Raw genomic sequence first — 22138 nt, 5'->3', positions numbered from 1 at the left:
TGTACTTTTTGGAAACACTTTTTGATTAAGGAAGTTTTCTTATATTTCTAGTTTGTTTAGCTTTTATCACGAAAGGGTGACAAAACTCACTTGGTTATAATTCATTTCTTTTCTCTCTACCTTTTTCTCTCTCTCTCTCTCTCTTTTTTTTTAAATATATCTTTATTGATTTCAGAGAGAGGAAGGGAAAGGGAGAGAGAGAAATAGAAACATCAATGATGAAAGAGTCATTGACCATCTGCCTCCTGCATGGCCCCCACTGGGGACTGAGACCACAACCATGGCATGTACCCTGAACTAGAATAAAATAGGGATTTCCTGATCATAATGTCGATGCTCAACTGCTGAGCCACTCTGGCTGGGCTCTCTATCTCTTAATATCACATTTATCCATCTTCATTCTGTGCTGTCAGTGTTATGCTGAACTTCAAAACCCCCTTCTATATTTTCTGAAACTATTACATTTCATACATTGTTGAATGCAGATAAAGGGGTTGCTAGATGGAGTTTGTAGTATTTAAAGCTCATCCCACTCAATTTATTATTTTCTATCTTCAGCACTTTATTTAGAAGTTAGATATACATTGTGATCCAAACAGATATGGGCTCATTTTCTAAGAAATTAGAGTCAATTACATCTCTTTTATTTGTTTTTTACTCATACATTTACCCACCAAATTGATTCTTTATAATGTGAAAGTTTATATATATACATATATATAGAATCTATAGAATATATATATAGAATATATATATATTCTATAGAACCTGTTTTCTAGATACTTTTATCTGATTAGAGAAAACATAGAAGATATACTACATATAATATTATATAGTATAATATATTTTATTATATATCTTATATGACTATTTGAACAATATATAATATATGACAATAATGCAAAAGAGAAGTGATACATATAGAAAACATTATTTAAGGTCAAAGCAGAGATGACTTGATCCATTTGGAAGAATTTACCAGATTAACTCCCTAAAATGATAGAAAGTTAAAAAGAGTGTTTACTGAAATATATTATTTTATTTGGCATGTATAGCACATTTCCAAAAGTTCAAAATTATTTGTAATTACTTAAGGTTGTGAAAAAAGGAGCTTTTTTTAGGGTAACATTAAATAGAAACCTATTCAAAGGCATGGAATCTGGGCAGAATGATATCTATTACAGAATCCAAAGCACTTCTCTGTTTTCAAGAAGGGGAAGGGCTATGGTATAGAGAGAGTAGGGCAAAGAGCATCCACAAAAAGACAATTTCCATAAGTCTCTCACAGTTCTGCATGTATTGCTAACAGTCTTGATGGCCTTTCTTCTGGCCTATCTTTTCAAGGATGTTGTAGTGCCTACATTTGGAGCAAACACCAATATGTTTACTGTCCAGTACAAAAAAGATAAAGTCTTTCTCTAAGGTATAGGCCAAGCATGTTTACAATCCATTATAAAAGATTTGTGCTTCCAAAGCTTGAGGTTATTTGGCACTGACACAGACCTCCTGTGTGTACATCATTCACTTGGGTGCCTCCACAATATGCCCCATGACTTGGGGTTGAAAGGAACAAACACAGCATGAAGCTTCTGTGCCATGAGTAATAAGTTCTTTTGTCTCTGACCCAGGAGTTTGTTGTCTTCTGTCAGCATTCCAAACTGTAGCACATTACTTGTGAGCTGGGAAGTAAAGTAACATCTCAGACACTTCACAAGGTCTAGATCATGGCAAGAAGCGGAAAAGAAACTGAGGAAGTCAGAGGAAGGCAAGAATATTGAATTGACTTAATGTCATTTTCAATGTGAAAGATGATAGAGACTTGCTTTCACTGAAGTAGAGTGGTTATGTAGGCCGCCTAAGGTTCCAAAATGCTGAGGAGTGGAAATCTCTGGTAGAATTGAAGTGAGCATGCTAAATGGGTTTACTATGAAGTTTGACTGTTATGTAAAGGACTCTGCACATCCTTCAAAGCCTAGTGTTGATGCTTGGTGAAGAAATTAGAAGCTTGCCTGTCATATGAAATATCTTTTATAATGGACAAATCTTTTATAATGGACTGTAAGCATGCTTGGCCTGTATCCTATAGATCTGGTCATATTAAACTACTGATCATTCTGATTGTGTCTAAACCTAATGGTGCCATGGCACTAAATCAAAGTTCCTCTATCATGGAATATAAATTATGGATTTTAATCAAAGTTCTGGCATTATAACATAAATTCTACAGATAACTTCCCACTGAAAATACTCTGATAAGAGTAAGTCTGTGGGTCTGATAGTTAAATAGCTATAGAATCTGAAGGCAGACAACTGAGCAAAAGAGAGGAGGTGATAGGATGGCCTAAGCAGTCTTAATTATGACAGTAACCTCTTCATCCAAAATTCAGGTAATATGACAAGTGATACAGTTCTTTCTGGACTGTGGTAACTAGTGTAACTGTGGAGAGCTCACACCAGTGCTGAGAGAAGACGGATTTGAATTTTTATTAAATAAAGTAGAATGTAACAAGAAAGAAATGTCTTGATCACTGAAAAACACAAGAGTGATCTAAAATTTGAACGAACTTGACTTTGAAGTGGTAATAGGTTAGAATTCAAGACTTCAGTACCCCTTGTGTCAGACTGATTTATAATTTATTAGTTTTTCTATTGATATAAGTAATTTTATCACGGGAAGAATAAGCTGAATCTATCTAAATATCAATAGATGCAGAAAAAACTAAGACAGGAAACCAACTAACATCCTTTTAAGAGAGAAGTATGGCAGGTCAGTCTTGAAAAAGCCAGTAAGTATTTGAAATGTAAGCCTTACCACTGGGGTACATGGGTCTCCTTAGAAAGAGCATTCTGTATTTTTAAGTTGATGTAAAAGGATGGTGAACTGCATCTTCATGGGGAAATGTTTCTAAGTGTTGGAAAAAGATGGATGTCTAGGTATGGGAGTAGAAGGTATAGAAACTGTATTTCCTGCCCCTTCCCTGATCCCTGATGACCACGGAGACCACACACAACTGCTCTCATTCAGTGATTTCACAGAAAATATATTTTGCCTCAGATAACCTAAGTGGTGTTACACTTATACTTGTGTACTTATGATGACCCTGAAATTTACAGTGAAATTTACGGTGTAGTCAGAAATAATGGCTACATATGTTATGTGGCCAACCTCAGGGAAACAACTGGAACTATTTTCAGTTGTAATTTTACTACTCCACCTATAGCCTGGGGAGTATTGTTTAACTGTGATTCTCATTTATAAAATGAGAAGCTGGGAAGAAAAGAAAGGTGGATGTGGTTTGTCGCAGCTGACGTGTATCTGAGTTTAGCCAGCATTTATTCCACTGATTCCTGGCAATAAGGCAGAGGAAGGAAAGCACAGCAAACGGAAGCTCCAGGGTGGGGGTAACTGCCCCACTCCCTCCAACTGGAGGGGACTTCAGGGTGCGTTAAAGCAGCAGTACACAGTAGAGCTGAAGACCAGGGGGAAGACCCTCATTGGTTGTACTACCAAGAATGTGGCACAATAACAACGAAGACTGGAATCCCCAGGTGTGGTGCTATGAACAGCAGATAGAGACAGGTCTTCCTTCTGAATTTGAGGATACCAGGCAGACATCCACTGGATACTCATTAAAATGCTAAACAATATGTTAAATGTAGTCAGAGAACCTTTCCTGGAGCAATAAATGTGGCACGTTGTAGCCATCTTTTACCAAGGGTAGCTGCCTCACAACATCATAATGTCTACTCATGATATATTTCATATGGTTTGAAATTTAGAACTGAAATCCAAATAATAGTATTTTTCAAATTTTAGATACTACACCCTAAAGACGTTTGGAAATTTGTAGGGGCTATTTTGCTTGTCACAATGATTTAAGGGAGGGGTGTCAGGCCCTAAAGGCTTTTAAGGGCTGAGGCCAGGTGTGTTAGACATTCTGAAATTTAAATCTCATTTGAGCCCAGCAGGGCGTGACTCAGCGGTTGAGCATCGACCTAGGATACAGGTGATCAGGGTTTGATTCCCGGTCAGGGCACATGCCCCGGTTGTGGGCTGCAGCCGATCAATGGTTCTCTCATCATTGATGTTTCTATCTCTCTCTCTCCCTCTCCCTTCCTCTCTTTGAAATCAATAAAGATATATTTAAAAACAACAACAATAAATCTCATTTGATACGAAATTTGTTTTGTAGTTAAACAAATTACATTTTTTCAGAGTTCTAAATATGTAATATAATTTTCAGGGTGGGATACTGTGATGTAAGTTGAAAAAAAGAACATATTTTGTTTGTTATTTTTAGCACTACCAAAAATTAGTGTTCATTTCAAGAAATTGTAACTTTGATTTGAACAACAATCATGATTCTTGAGCTCACAGTACCATTCCTGTGCCACTATGCATTTGTAGCTGGGCTGAGTTCATGATGACTGTGGGTGTCAGTGTGTGTGTGTGTATGTGTGTGTGTAACATCATTCATTAGGTCTTCTAGTGTGGTCACACTTAAGCATTTATAATTAAAATTATTTTGTTATAAATTACATTATCTTTTTTCTCCTTTACATTAAAGTTGGTGTATTATGCTTTTAAATTATGTGTGCAATAAATGAAGTGTTACAATATGTTTACTATTAAAAATAAGGTTTTTGCTCTGAAATACTTGAGAACTATTTTCCTAGATTATGCATGCTGTAGGCTCAGCAATAAGATGAACTCTGCTACCATCTTTAATGTTCTCCCCTGTCACCATGCCACCTACACAAAAAACCTGTTGCTAAATGCTAAGCTAGCACTTTAAGACCCCTCTGGAAGTGGTGTCAAGGACACCTCCTTAGAAGGATGTTGTGTTAACTGGGGTCCTGCCGGTGCTGAGCAGGATGTGTCCCTTTTTCCTCAAGCATGAATACTAACTCTTTCCTCAACCATTTTTCTATATTCTTTCCTTTGAACTCTCCAATTGTGTCTCTAGCTTTTTTTAAAATTAATACTGACAAACAACTGAATTCATTTGTCTTTCATTGACGGTTCACATTTAATTAGAAAATGATAAAATTCTTTTCTGTTTATACTAATGTTTCACAATTAATTAGAAATTGGTAAAATTGATATCCAGGCTCACATAATATTAGAAATTAAATGAAGCAGGCTCTAGAAGAGATATAGTCATCCCTGATCATCATGTTTAACATTACATGAATTACTTCTTTCAGTGTTTCTGTAGGAAGCTATTTTTATTTCTGACTGATTCAGTAATATATTACCTCACGCAATAGGCTCTTGTAGGACCATAGTTATGTTGATCATTTTGTGTCATTTTTAATAGAAGGCTATATAAAAATGCTTTTAGGCACATACTCTGAAGACCAGCCAAATCTGATAGCTTCCTTCTCATCTTTCTTTCTCTCTTTCTTTATTTCTCTTGGTCTCTCCTTTTTTGGTAATTTGAAAGTTGGCTTATTTAAAGCAGATGTGTTAATGTAACAGTGGTTTGAAACACTATATTAAGAGACTATTTGAAAGGAGCCACTCAAGAAATCATTAGCAGCTTATATAAAAAAGAAAATAGCATATAAGGTACACTTTTATGGCTGAGATCTGACATTCACAACTGAGAAAAAAAGGTGGGAGAAGTCTTTCTTCATTAGCAGCATGACCAAGCCACTTAGGGATTTCACTCACTCACATCCATTATTTCATCTATTGTCCTAATTTAATTTTCCATGATTTTCCTGACAGTGCAGGTTGGCAACTCTTAAGTACAATACAAAAGGTTTGCAGCTCTCATGTTAATAATTACACAAGCTGTTGAAGCGTTCTGCTGAAGGGTGTATTGTCAAAAATATCAAATTTAGACAAAAGCAGAAGCTACAGATGTGAATGGAACTGGAATCCCTGAGTGCTTTTGTTTTAAATCCACAGAAAGCAGCCACCTCATGAGACCTAAATGTTAATAAAGCATTCATAGCATTTGGAACCTTCTGAGGGCTCTAAACAGGAACACGATCTTTGGAGAACTGCCATCAAATTGTTGCTGCTATTGTTTGCGCTGTCACTCACCAGGGCAGCTCTGACATATAAAACTATGACTTCTACCCTCTTTCTCCCCCAAGTCAATTAGTTTTCTAAATTATATATTGGCCAGGTTTAGAATACCCAGTCCAAAAGTATAGCTTCATAATTGTAGAAAAAATGTAAACCTTAGTCCATTACCCTCTACCTGTTCTTTAAGGATGCACTCCCTTGTCCTCATTTCCCCCTTTGTTTGTTACAGGAGGCCACATTCCCCACAGCATGTGATTGCTTTGTACCACCCAGGCCCACGCATTACCAGTGTCCCTTACTTGTGAGCCAGATGCTCTGAGCAAAGGAGTGGCCATGATTAATTATAAAGAGTCTTTCAATATCTGTGTCTATCAAATATGAGTCACAGACTAAAAGAAATAGTAACCTTCATTTAGTACCAAACCCTGTCAACAATGAGAAGATGCTTTAGTGAAAAATAATATAGAAATACATTTGAAAAAGATGCATAATATACAATAATGTTATAGAGATATTTGAGGTATAAAAGTAACACATCTTTACTCTCATAACCCTACTTTTCCACTGAGTGAGTAGAATGTCATTGTAAAGAGCTGGCTAGAACTATAAGCAGAGAATTGCTCATCTTTGAATTTTAATTCAATTTTTTTAGTCAATTGAAAAATAATAGGTACCCAAACAGGCTATTTGTAGGTTTTTTTTTCCAATTTCAAAATCTTCAAGAACAAAGCTCACTATAAGTAATTATTTGAAAAATATGAACATAAGGAATATCTCTTCCCCACAGGAAGGGGTGTAGTGTCCTTAGGGTTCCTGAAACTCTTGTAACTGACAGGACTGGAGGAGATAGGCGAGTCCCTGAGAAGGGTTTTAGTACCAGTCAACTACACTCCCCACCCTTCCACCAAAATTGAGCAGGAGACCTAAAGTAGTTAGGGATTTGGTCCCGTTTACTCTTCAGTGCTCATAAATTAGCTGTATTAAAACAGAAGTGATAAGACATGTTTAGGTGGGAAGAAAATCTGAGACAAGGGTCTTATTTCCAAATGGGCTGCACGTGACGTTGAATAATCACCCAATTCTGGGGTCACCTTTCAGTAGCAAGGACTGAGTGGGTGGACCTGCCTGCGGTTCTGGCAGAGGAGAAGTGTCCCTACAACAGAGGCACCTATCGGGGCAGATCTAGGCCACAGAGGAAGAAGCGGTGGAGTTTCTGGTTTAGCAGCTTTAGAGTGTTGTGAAAGGAGCCTAGAGGCATCACAGCAAAGTGTTAACTGCAGGGACTCCAGAGTGACTGCTTGACTTAAACCCAGTCATGCCTCTTCCTGGCTCTGTGATTTTGGCCAAGTTATTGAACCTCACTGGACCTCCATTCCATCATTTATATGAGATTATTCATAGTGCCTTCCTTTTAGGGCTGTTATTAAACTAAATCAAGTATAATTATAACATACTTAGAATAGTCTCTGGTACATGGTTAGCACTATATGTGTGCTTGTTAAATAAGCAGAATCAGCTGGGGGTAGTGGCCAAGCTCCCTGTGAATAATCATGACATATTTCTCCTTCCAGGAGGACAATAAATTATACCAGCTACCAGCACTTCCTAGGGGATGCTTATAGGTCAGAGATCAATGCCCAAAGTAAAGTGAGATGAGGTGTCAGCACCACTGACAATCCAGGAGACATATTGGTGACAACATGTAACCAGACACCCCTCGAACACCACTATGATTTTGCGTAACCTTCTCACTACACCATGGTGCTACACAGGAAATATGAAACAGAAGGCTATTTGAAAGAAATCATGAAAATCTGATAATCTACCTAAAGAAAAATAATATGTTTTCCCCCCTTTTTTATGCCACTTGAGGCATTTGTGGGTAAAATGAGAGACAAGATAAATTATAGCTGAAAAACACATACTTTCTTTAATTATTTTATTCTTTCATCTAATTATGTTATATCTGAGTCATTGGGTTAAAGTCAAACCTCATAAAAATATTTTTTTGCTTCTCTTGTTCTTTGCTTGTCTGTTTAGTTTTGTGTCTAGCCAATGGGTAGTAAAATGCAAGTATTATCGTGAGTCATACAAGTTCAGATTTCTCTTTTTCTTGACAAAGTGTGCTCTTGATTCTTGAAACGCTCCAGAATTACATTTGGACATATTGTTCCATCTCTAGCCCCACTATATCAAACAAGTTGACCTAAATCCATTACATGACTATTCTCTTTACTTTCAAACTCAGTATGGAATCTCCAATAGCATGAATTTCAGAAACTATAAAGAAAATATTTTAGAAAAGGGAAGAGAGACTGAGAAAGTTAAATTTAAGTGACATCACAAATTGTATGTACCTACAATGTGTTTTTATATTTTTAGATAGAATAAGACAATTAGGGACACCTATGATTGTCCATACTTAGCTATTTGATCATTTGAATCAATATTAATGAAATAGTTACTATGATACTGTTTTAAATTCCCTAGAACATGCTATTAAAACTAATATAAATTATGAAACATCAATTTTGGTTTATAATCACTGAAAGTTTAAAATACTTTTATTTTAAAATTTGTAATTAATTGTACATAATTATGAATCCTTTAATAAAATTATTTCAGTAAAATTTAGTCTTTGTATCTGTTTAATTAAGAGAGAAATTCATGTGAAACTTAATTACTTTTATAGTGGTTTAATTTTGGTAAAAGAACAAATTAAGTTATGTTTATATTATTGGCAATGACAATCATTATTTGGGTTGGAGTAATATACTAATCCATTCTAGACAATCAGGTTTTAATTCCATAGTATGTATGAATCTCCACTCATTTAGATAAGTAAGGGGAAAGGACTCCTTCAAGACTAGCAAACTAACATTCTTCATAATAGAGAGAAATAACTATCCTTTAAAAGTTTTTTGCATTATGTTTTGTAATTATCACAACATTTGTACACCCATCAAAAAAATTCTAAAATTAAGGTTTTATACCTAACTTTCTCCTAGTATAGTACTTCTTTGAAATGGCAAAAGCAGGTAATATGAGAGCATGGTAGAAACAGAGTAATTACGTAAATTATCCAAGGTCATCCAGATGATTAATGGTAGAGAACAGAATAGAAACAAAAACCTTTGGACTAATGTAACTTACATGCAATTGGTTAGAAGATAGTTAAACAGGAAAAACACAATGAGAAAGCACGGGGCTTTTAACTCCGGTGTATGCGGCTGTGGCGTTTAGTAGTGAATCTCAGGAATGAATTAACAGGACAAAAGCAGGCGGCAAGATCATATTTACCTGCTTAAAACAGGCAAGCTTTTCCTGCCTTTTACTGCAGCAGTGGCAGCCATTCTCAGGAGAGGGAAGCTTTTGTTTAAGGAATTTTGTAGAAAACATTGGCAGACAACACATTCAAAGAGAACAATTCAACTCACCTGCAGCATGTAATAGGACAGAAAATAAGACAATGAACAGAAAGAAAGAGAAACGTGGCCTCTGAAATCTATGTAATACTATTAAGAACCTCTCCACGTGGGGACCAATTGCAAGACCCCTCCAAGTACAAGTGGTGTGCAGGGTCAGGAAAACAGGTCTGTGACCCCAAGGAGGCTGCAGCCCTCTTATAGATCCTGCACTTAGGACCTGGAATCTCAAAACCTCCTTCTATTTGGCCCTTAGTCTGTTTTCAGGGCTTGTACAACCCTATTTTCCAAAGGGTAGACTTTTGAGGCCCAAGGGCTGACCCAAAGGGTCTTTATATTGGGAAAAGGGATCGGATAGAGCTTGTATGTCCACATGTGAAAGACTGAGGCTTTTCACCATGTAGGTTGGCGTCAGAGGTGGGATAAGATCTTACGTTCTCAGTGCCCAGCATAGAACTCCAGACTAGTAGAATTTCAATCTTTGACCTAGCCTTTCAGGTCATTGTTAAGGTATATTTCCAAAATAGGACACTTGATATATTGTATTTATTGATTTTGTACCTTGATTTGAAACTTTTAAACATTTGGACATGGGGCATCCAGCCCTCCTTTCGTACTCTTGACCCAGATTCCACAATATCAGGGCTGAGTACGTCTTCAGATTTATAGTCATTGTACATCTAATTAAAGGTTAATATCAACAATTCCATTTTAATACCTTGATTCTCAATGCCACCATGTGGTTCCATTTTAATAGCACCAATTCCCGATGCCACCATTTACCACAAGGCTCTGATTTTTGCCCACTTTGCCTAAGGCACCTGCAAATCCCCACCTTCATCTCATACTTCTTCCAGCCTAGGCTGCTGCCTTGCTGACTGAATACGTTTGATTAAAATTCATTAATATAACATCTGATAACAGCATTCTGTAATTAAAATGAATGCAAACCTTGTCCCCATTAAAGGGCTACATTCCAATTTGACATGTGGGACAAAAAGGCCTACTTGAGAATCTCATATTCACCTGTTCTCTGTGGTCTCTCAGCTCCTCTGCTTTTCAGGCATTACTTGCTGTACTTGGAAACTCTCTTCTATTCTCTCAGATTGAATAGCTTTTATTCATCTCCCAAGATTCAGCTCATGTCTCCTCTCCTCTGGGAAGCTTCCCCTATGCCCCTCAGACTTTCAGGTGCCTGTTCTTCATACTCCCACTTATTTATATTTCCATTAGCACGCATCGCTGTTCTTGGCTTTCTTGTCTGTCAGCTCTAGGCACTAGCAATTTGAGATTAGTGGTTGTGTTATTTTACTTTATTTGTGAATTCACCTACAAACATTTGTTCAATCTGTTCCAATCCATATATTTGAGAATCACCAGCCAGGTAATGATAAAATACACAGGCTCTGTCATTGAAAGTGCAACAACAAAGCATGGTTACAGTCACTAGAAATTGTAACCTGGACTCAGATGGGTTTAAGTATAGGTTCTCATGGCAACTCTGATGGCCACCTGATTTTGTCTTCCTGGAGAAGAAGCATCCTGAACAAAGTGGGCCTGAGCTGAGACCTCTGTAGGATGAGGGTCTGGTAGGCCCCATGTCTTTTGTGGAATACGCGTACAGAATACCCTTTGTAATCACTAAATTGATACTAATCCAAGAACATAGCAAATCTAGTGTGTCCTGGTGTGTACTGCAGAAGTTATAGAAACAAACAGTGTAGAGCTATAGAGATTTTAAAAAAAAGGTTCTAATCAGAATTAGGACAAAGCCATTGTCCGGTCATTCTTAGCTGAAAGAACATAATCAATAGTATCAAAGCAGGTATTAAAAAAATGTGTAGGCTATTTATCTCAGCATTCTCGAGATGAGGTAGTGTCTGCATGACCTGTTGCAGCATTTGTTTCTATTTAAAAGTTTTGTGTTAATAAATGAAAATTACATTTATATATATATTTCTTATTCAATTTACAACTCACTAGTTTAAGGAAACTAAGCACTTAACTTCAACATTTGATTTATAGTTATGGCAGTGTATTCGTTCCTCGCCTTGGCAATATGATGAAACAATGTGCTAAAAATAATCTAAAAATATAGTAATTAAGAGTGAATTTTTAAAATCAATTACACATTGGTATACATTAGAAATTCCTAATGTTTATCTATACACATAAATTTATGATAACAGTAAGAATATTTAAAATTCATTCCATATTATAAGTTCAGGTTTTATCAACTATTTTAAGTATATTTATAACATAGCGAATCAATTTAAAATATCAGTTATTCTTAAGAGGTGCATAGTTACTGGTTTAAAATAACAAATTTGAAGTCTGATTCTCTCTTTTTCTTTTTTATTAACAATAAAGACATCAATAAATAGAACATTTTACTGAATGAAGCAATAAATGTGGCCATTCCTGTTTAAATGTGCCACAATTAACAATGGCCTCTTCCTTCAAAGAGCACATCACAATTTGGGATTAGCCCCTACCTAGCAAATCTTTGAAAAACTATAATTTTATGTGTAATAGATCATACCATGAGAATAAGGCTTTGTCTATATGACCACTGCTGATATCAGTAATGCCATTTCCCAAAGCAATCTTACTAACTTCTATACTGGTGGAACACATTGAATACACTAGATTTAATTAGTTCAGGTCACAGAAGAAACCTAAGTCAAGCAATTGGTCAATGTAATTTACTAAAGACACCTTGAATGAAAACATTTTTCTATGTAGTCAATAAACCTTTCTGAATACATATTGAAGGTGAGAAAATCCTACATTTGTTTGAAAATGGATGTCAAGGGCCAATCAACTCTATTAAACACACACAATTAATCTATTTCGCCAAGTGATCCTTGAGCCCTGCACAGCTAACTTTTTTGATAAAACAGATGTCCCTTTGTATTTTTGAAATTTAAGAAACTGCTAACAAAATACAGTCATAGTTAAGCTGTATTTTTCAATATGTTTCAAAATCTACATATTTTGTTTCCACTTGAAAAAAAATTTGCAAATGGTTTGAATTCTTGTTCCATTACTATATGCATTAGACAATTTGAACCTAGCTTTCTAACTGTGAATTGTAAAGCTCTCTACTTTCTGCTCACAATCAAATTTTATAACTTACTTTACTGTATAACCGACTGTATAACAGTCGAGCCCTACATTAATGCGTTTGCAAAACAAAACTCAACAAAGAATTTAATATGGACTAAAATTTAGACAGATATCATTTTAGTGGTATCTTAATGTTTGAATGTGAATACTAGTTTATTAAAACTCAATAGTAAATTCATGATTACATAAATTATAAGAGTTTTCATTGGAGATTATAAAAGTTAAAGTTCTTAGACTTTCTTTAGTTGTGACATATTTTACAATGAGTACATTATTGTTTCAAAATTAAAGAACACAAACAATTTATGATACATGTTCTTTCTAAAAATATTTACACAAAGAAACAGGCAAAATGGAAATAACCATCAAGCAGAAATCTTTTAAATGTTAAAGACATAATCTAGTGCAGCAACTGCTCTTGCAGATTGTTATAATAGGAATTGTTATTTCCAGCATGATTTGAAATGAACTTTTGCTAAGTACTACAAACACTTTTAGTACAAAAGCTTGAATGTTTCTTTATTAGCAACTGTCCTTTTTGTTTTGCATGTGGAAATAAGATAACATTATAAGTCCATTATATTTCTATATCTGAATTTATTTTGACTAAAAGCATTCTATCAATTAGTAAGAATTGTTCACATAACTCTCAGTAGGAAGGTGAGTCACATAAGAGATTCAAACATGCAAAAATTTTCTGGTAAGCCTGGAGCTATTTTTCATATAGATTACAAAAATTATTCAAGATAAATTTTGGTTCTCCTTGCATTAATTGTGGTAAGTATAATTTTCTACTTAGTCTTTCATATTTTCTTTTAATAGTTTTAATTTATATATTAAAATATTGAACAATATTAAGAATCATTCAGTAATTAAGATATAAATTATATTAAATTAAATGTCTAATTTTTCATGTAGTACTAAATATTCAGCAAGAATTATATATAATATATGACATATAATATAGACAGATACACTTTATGAAATAAAATTTTTGTTTACATTTCCCAAGTTTTCAGGCCCAGAGTGGTTCCTAGAGACAGGGAGCTCTCCATAAACGGTTGCAGGCTCATTCCTACACACAATGTGGAGATTTGGGAGCCTGGCCTCCTGTCGTTGGAATCATTGTCATGCACTGCTGAATGATTCTTCTGCCATCTTCCATTTTTTGCTCTATAATGCTGCTTCTACAATCTTCTACAATTTAAATCTGAAAACGCCAGCCTCTAGCTTAAAGCATCATTAATTTGCGGTTGATATCCCTAATTTGAGAAGCATACAAAGACAAACTAGTTTGGCAGTCTCATATCCTACCTCTTGCACATGTTTGTTCGTACCTCTGATGCTTTGCCCATTTTTCTCTCTGCCTGGAAAAATTATCTCCATCCTACTTGGCTCTTGTGCATCCCTCAACACTCCGCTCATGTGTCATCTCGTCTGGGAAGCCATCCAGCCCTCTCCCAGGCAGAGTCAGCTGCCCTTGCTCTGTGTGCACAGAAGCACCCAGTGGGCTTTGAGGTGTGAAAAGAGGGTGCCAGAAGCAATCATACTTTGAAAAAATATTCATAACATTCAAGTTTGTCTTCAGATTTCTGGGCATCTCAGTTCCTCAGAATAGCTCTAAAAGAATAATTTTCCTTCATGGGTAAGATGCTTCTTCCCTGATTTCGGTGGCTGTACTTCAACGGAAACTCCTTGCCAGTCTCCACAGTCATTCTTGGTTTGGCTGGTAGAAGTGGTGAAGTTGAATCTGAAATTAGCCAAGTCAGTAAGTCCCTTCTCCACGAATGAGGAGTGGGGATACAGAAAAGTCATAATCAGTGTGGTTATTTTTTTCTTGTCTTTGTTTGTTTATGATTTTTCTCTAACATATGAACTCAGAAGATTTCAACTATGTTTTTATGTTTTTTGGGGGCCACGGGGAGACAAGTATTTATTTACAGTTTGTTATATTAACTTTTTTATTTTCTTTACCATATCTTGTTCTCTTTATTTTAATATTGATTCAAATTACCACCCAGGATAATTACTTTATTTCAATACAGTTTTGGTCTTATTCAACTGTGCTGTATTATTTTTATCAACTAGATTACATTTCTAAATGTTTTAGGCCTAACAGTATCATCATATACATATTGTTTTATAAAATTGCTTGTAAAATCAGTTCAGAAAAGAAAAAAAAGACATATACATTGCCCTGCCTTTTATAATCACATGATTGTCTTCACTGGTGGTGTGTGTGTGTGTGTGTGTGTGTGTGTGTGTGTGTGTGTTAAGGGTGGTGGGGGTTCAACCTAAAGAATTTTCTTTATTATTTTTTGTAAGGTGGATCTTCTACTAACGAAGTCTCTCAGCGTTTGTTTACCTGGGACTCTCATTGCCCTCTTTTTTTCTGTTTCTGTTAAGAAATGGCAGGGTTCTTCTTCCTTAGCTGGGATTCCTTTTATATGACAAATCATTTTTCTCTCACTGCTTTCAAAAGGTTTTGTCTTGGATTTCAACATTTTTATACAATGTATATGAGTGTGTATACCATGTATTTATCATATTGGACATTGCATTTTTATTGTATAGATTCACATGTTTCATCAGGTTTGAAAAGTTTTCAGTAATTAATTTTTTAACATTTTTCACTCCAACCTCTCCTCTTGTTTTGATGTTCATAATACGTATGCTGATATTCTTAATGAAGTCTCACATTTCTCTCAGAGCCTGTTTCTTTTCCATTATTGTCCACGCCACCCCCTCTCACACTAACAATCTCTCTCAAAGGTTCATTGATTCTTTTTTGTTTATTTCAGTTGCTGTCCTTTTGCACTCTAGAATAAACATTTGTTTTTTAAATAAACATTATGCTTTCACTGATATTCTCTCTTTGATGAGACATTGCAGTCATGCTTTCTGTGCTTCTCTAAGCAAGGCATCCTTTAGTTCTTTGAAATTTTATGGTAGCTGCTCTGAAGCGTTCTTAGATCCTGCATGTAATCTCTCCCAGTGAGTGGATGTCCTCTGCTGATTTTTCTGTGTCTGTCCCTCTTTTTTTTTTTTGGAAAACTGAACACTTTAGGCTATAATATATTGTAGCAACTCTGGATAATGGTTTATCCTTCTCTGGGGCTTGTGTTGGTTGCTGTTAGCCTGTTTGTTTAGCGATTTTGTTGCTGGAGAAACAGATTCCTCCATTGCTGGTGGGAGTGGGGTGGCTCTTGCAATATCTTCAGAAAAGAAATTTTCTAAGACTTGCATGGGAGAATGAGTGTTTTTTATTCCCGTGAAATTACATTTCTCAAGTTGTAAAGTCCCATGTCCCTTAATCCAGTCATGAAAAAGGTGCAGCTGGGGCTTTAGTGGAGCTAAGAGCAGGGCCAGTGTGCAGGGTTTCTGTTCCATGGTGGATCTGGGTCTGATGAAGCATCAGGCTGATCACAGTCATTAGTCCATTGTGTGGGTCCCACATCGCTGTGAGCCGTGTGACCGAATGCAGGGGAGTGCGCCTCCTGCAACAGGAGCACCAAGAGAGTAAGAGGGCCAAGAGCACAAGAGCCTAAGAGAGCAAGAGAGACAACTCCCTTTGTTCAGGGCTTAAATACCAAATCTCCCCATTTGCAGTGGCCATGCCTATTCTGGCCACTGACTTGTTCCCAGGTGTGACTGACAAGTAGGCACCTTCCCATGTCACTCAGACCTTACTGGGCATGCATCGATTGCCCAATAATCTGCAGGAAACAGACTTGGAGAATTTAATTGCAGTTTCCTGGCAAAGCTGTATAATTGGCATGTCTATATTTTCTAGTCTCCCTTTTACTCTTTTCCTGTTATTTAATAATCAGCTTAGTCTAATGGCATCAATTTGACTGGACTGTTTTAGTGAAGTCTCTTTGTCTTGAAATATACAATCTCTGATGCCCCTCCTCAGATGGTACAATCCTGGGCATCCACACAGGCACTGGAGGATGACAGTGTTTCTAGTAGGGCTTTCTTTGGTCATCTCTCTGATATCTCCACCAGGCTTTCTGCCTCCACATGTCAGACTTCACTATCTGCTGGATGATTGCTCTGTCACTTTAATAATTCTCAGGGAGATAAATTACTCCATGGTCTGATCCAATAAAATGTGGCCAGGAGTAATTTTTGAAGACAATCTTTGAGGTTTGTTCTGACCCTAGAAGGACTTTTCTTGACAGGCTCATTCTCTGTTTCTTTCTGATAAACCAGCTGGCTGATGGCTTAGCTGACTTTTCTCCTAGATCTATCAGTCTGCTTTTCATTGCTTACCCCTCAAATCTCCGTTGTCTTAAAAAACAATTGAACTACCCTTCACTTTTTCATAAAAAGTTAGTTTCCCTAAGAAGAACCTTGGGTTTTGTTTTTTTCTTAAAAATTTCTCTCAATCTGAGCATAATCTCTGAGCCACAGCACATAGTACTGGAGAGAATAACCACTGATCTTCTCAACACATCTCTCTCTGAAAGCTCCACTTTTCCAGTGAGCCAGTGTGAGCATAATTATGGCCACAATGTTCTTGGTTTGTCATTCCTGTGGTAGAGCCTCTGCCTTATGATTGGAGGCTGCCTGGAGGAAGAGAGGCCCTGGCTTCTTGGCTGCACTCATCAGGAATTTAGCTTTTGCAACTCATTATGAGATAAAATTATAATTGCTGGAGGCCTTCCATTCTCAGTGAGTTACCACATTTCTTTATTGGGAGCTGGAGCTATGGGGAGAGGGAGACCCATGTTGGTAACACAGGCTCAGTGTGGAACTCCTATCAAGCTGAGCTGGAGTGGGGAAAGGGAGGGGATGCTTTGTGTCTCAAACACTACAGACTCTTGCTATTCTTTCTGAGATTCAGTATATTTTTTTTTGAATAAATGTTTCTTCATTTGCTGTATGTCCTTATGACAACTTCCAGAGACTTTAAATGGTGGTTATTTTTATAATTTTCACTAGTTATGGTTGTTTCAGAGGGGAATGGGTTCAAAGCACTCCTCATGTACACATTCCAGACATTGACATCTGGCCACTGTTTTTAATTGCGTGGCTGAGAGAAGTGGAAGTGACCTGTCTAGAGATTCAAAGGAAAGCAGACACAGAAAGAGGAAGAAATAAGAAACAGAGAGAAACATCTCTCTGGGGTCCTTATGACTTTCCAATACCTGGTTTTAGTCTGAGATTGAGCTGCATTCTTGCAACTGTGTTCTGTTTAGGCATCAAACCCATCCTTAAGACACACCATCCCTTTGTGCTGGGATTAACGCTATCTATGGTTAACTAAAGGTGCTCTAACCAAGTAAATAATTTATGAGTTCAACCACAGAAGTTTTGAAAGCCAAGTAGTGAGGGGTGTGGATTTGAGGATGATACTGCCAACAGAGATTTATTTATAAAATGCTTTTTGTAACAGTCTAAACTTTCTAGAGTTCTAACAAAATTCTTTTAAGAATGGTTACTCACTAAGTGTATGATCTTAAAAATCTTCTTGTCTCAATTTTCTCATCTGTAAAATAGTTATAGCAATTGTACCCACGTAACAGAGCTGTTATGAGAAGTAGATGAATTAAGGCATGTTAAGGGCTTTTAACAATGCCAAGCATAGTAAGCATTCAACTTGAGTCTAAAATTTCTCAAGCAAAACTTGGGGACAGCTTATTTAGGACTTGGAATAGTTATAATAAAAAAATAGTGTAACTGCATTAATACACTGATAATATTTGTTCTTTTTAAGTGTTAATTTTCAGTGATTAAATTATTTGATAAATTTAATTCTACTTCCCTAACTAGGTTTAAGGCAGAGACCTAATCCCCCATACTGTTTGTTGCTAAACACTGAGTCCATTGTAAATTCTCAGGTAAATTTCATTTATTTAAAAAATAGCTGGTATTTCACTTCTAATTATAATAAAATTAAGTAACTTATTTTGTACCTGTTTAACTGCATTGAACCATAAACAGTTACATCAGTTCAGCATTTACCAAAAGATAACTATTCAAAAGATACAGCTACATGGTCAAACCATAATCTTTCCTGGTGAAATGATACTGTAGTTAAGTTGACAAAAGAAAATGTTGTTCTAGAAAATGTCGGTGCACAGTTATACTCTGGGCACACTATTGTTATTCTAAACAGAGACAGTTTTAAAATCTGACAAGTTATGCAGTTACATGAGTAAAATACATGATGGATTTATTACTTTTTCATTAAAATTTTTCAGTTACTCAGTCATATAAAATAAGAATGTGTCATATGAGTAAAACATAAAAATTCAAAAATAATTTGCTGTTTATATATAATATGCTATTAAATATATAAAACATTTGTTTCATAGACAACTATAAAATTGTTATCCATATACTAAGTTAAGAGTGTGTTTTTCTTAAGATTTCTATTAATCAGTATTGTGTGGCAATGGTGGAGGTGGGATATAACAGCATCAAAATGAAAATGGTTTCTTTTAGTAAACTTCAATCTTTAACTTATGTTTGCCACTGTGATGATTTTCTCCATAATCTTGAAAGGAATAAAAAAAACCTATTGAAAATATAAAAATAATGTCCTTAACATTTTGTTTCTATTTTCAGCATAAAAATTTGTGGAAAAATATGTAATACTAGCTCAATGTTAATTCTAAAAGATGTAAAATAAATTAAAATATATTTAGAATAGAATTATTTTGTTTACCTCACCTACATCCTGTAAATATAGGCATGTGGTAAGAGAAGATTAAAGATAAAGAAAAATATATACTTCATAATTTTTTGTGATATCAAGTTATCCAAATGAGCACCAAATTCTTAAACTTTCATGCTGCAAATATGTCATTTCCCCTAATATCTTTGTTTCTTTATATAATCTATTCTCCCTTCTGTGAATGAAGGGAACAGACTATAAATCAAACAAATAACTTTTGCATGATAGATTATGAAAAACATTTGATCTTTTGATCTTGAAACTATACAGCCAAAATGCTTTTACTTCCTGGCAGGCGTCCCAGACTCCAAGTGTCATTCAAAGGAAATATTTTCATGATATAGTGTTTGATATTTTACATCTTTTTATAAATGTTTCTCTATTCTTTTTACTATTGGATTTCTTTATAAGTTTTTCTACAAATAGCTGTGGAATGTTACCAAAGGGGAAAAAAAATGAAACTAATTAAAACATGATTTCTTCAGGACTCAGCTGTAAAATTAGCTAAGACATTGTAAAAGGAGAGAGAGAACTGAAATTAAACATGTATGGGAATTGCTCACCTTTACTGCTAGCTACGCACAAAGGTTTATGTTCAGTCCCTGAACACAACCTTAGCCACCGTATCCGTGAACTTCATGAATACTTGATAAACCCACAGCAACAATACCAGAATAAAAGCGGTGCTAATGTTTGCACAAGCAGAACTGCCCAAGGATTTAACTATCCCAGGGCTAAAACTAGAAAATAGAACATGAGTGTCCTTTCTCTTATGATTTCTAAAACTTTCATTCACTTTTCAGACCCAAAAAAGGAAAAATTAAAGATTTTAAAATTTATCATCCACTCATTTATTACTATTTTAAATATAATTTGTTCGTACTGCAATGTATAAAACTATGAAGATATTAAAAGGATATGCAGGCAACTATATTTAATAAATATATCTTTTCTGTGCATTGGGGAAATGTACATCGTACATAACAACATTAAAACTTACAATATAGAATACTCAGTAAGTATAATGTGAGTAGGTCTGCTGGACTTTAATGCAAAATATTTGATATGTTACATTTGAAATATGTACATAAGGAAATTATTTTACACATATGGTACTACCAACTTTATTGAGAAATTTCATGAACTTTGTTCACATTAAGTTATAAAATATTCAAACAAAAACATTTGGGAAAGCTTCATTGAGAAATATAAATGTATAAGTCTTAAATGCTTATATGCATTAGTTAATTTGTTTTTAGTGAAAATATGTATTTTTTAAAATGGAGTTTTTTGAATAAGAGATTGGTAGACATAAAATCTAGCCTAAATTTTCTTTCTACCCAAGTAGCATACTGATTTGCCTTTATGGGCCTTTGTTTCTTGATTGATTTAAATACTGTAAGGCTCCTACTTAAATAAGAAAATTATTTTTGGTATCAGGAATACCACTGTAGTTACATCTTGCCTTTAGAGTTTAAGCTCTGAGACTACTTTCTCTGTAAAACTGTCTCTTGGTGGGATGTCTGGTCATATTACAAAAAATCTTGTATTGTAAGGGTTATTTGGAAAGTATAGCAATGTTCGAGGCAGACAAACTTTATGATAAGGTATAACAAGGTTAATAAGCTAGAATTTGCATGACCCAGCAGAGAAAGCCAAAAGCTATAGAACAAGACAAACTCCTAGCCTGGTGCGCAGTACTTCTGGACCTTAGCGGGAGAGGTGGGGAATGCTGCTGCTAGAGAAATTATATTCTGTGAGGCAGGGCCAATCAATAGCTCTCAGAGAGAAGAAATTTTCAGTGCACTTGCCATTCATGCACATCTGGGAAATCAGAAGCAGGTCACAGAGCAGGAAAGGAACACAAAGGCACTAAAATAAAGAGCAGGAGAGGACTGAGGGGATTCTCAGAGGTAATTAGTAGATTACACACATAGTGGAAAAGGTGACTTAGCCAGTCAGGAATCTCTGGGAGCTGAATTGATGGTCATTGAGAATCTGAGAGCATGACCAAATTGTAAACCACTGACCAATTCTTTTTAATTCTTGTTTCAGGTTCTTAAAATAAGTATAGTTTGCATCAGTGAAAGTCTTGGCAGGAAACAGAAGACACATTCAGCTGGGATTTTGAAGAGAACTTAATAAAGTATAAATATATGTATATATATATATATTTAACATATATTTAAGGCATATATCCATGTATTTAAGATATACACTATATCATCTATATCTATATTATATAGCTTAAACATATGTGTGTATATATATATTTAAATATGTATATCTTAAACATATGTATAATGCCTATATGTGTGTCTTAATATTTATATATAAAATGAATATATCACCAGGCATCCAGAGACTAGCAGTAGCAGGAAGCCACTCACAGGCCTGAAGGGGCAAGTAGCAAAAACTGTATCACCAGAGCTAGCTGAGAGCTAGACCACAGGAGCTTTAGCCCAGTTCACAAGCACTGCTGGGACAAGCAGGGAAGAGCTGGCAAGGGCTAGAGAAGGGAGGGAATGGGGGGGAACCCTCAGGTCTTTTGTCTGAGCCTCTCTTTGGCACAATCCAATTGGCTGAGTGATGTAATTTGTAGGAGTCATTCTCTTAGAGGGGTAGACAGGGCAGAGGTTGTAGAGGATAGGAACTGGAGGGGCTGGGGGTGCAGGGTTGAGAAATGAGAAGATGGGGCTAGTGGCAGGGATAAAGATATTCAGTCCAATTAGAATAATCTTTTGGAATCATTAAGCCACTAAACTTTAATTTAATAAGATTCCAAAAAGAATGGAATTAACCTTAAATTTTACCATAGATATAAAATATACAATTTAATTCTTGGAAAATAATATATCA

Source organism: Miniopterus schreibersii (assembly GCF_964146895.1).
Source record: "Miniopterus schreibersii genome assembly, chromosome: 5".
NCBI lineage: Eukaryota > Metazoa > Chordata > Mammalia > Chiroptera > Miniopteridae > Miniopterus > Miniopterus schreibersii.
This window is presented reverse-complemented; position numbering follows the sequence as displayed.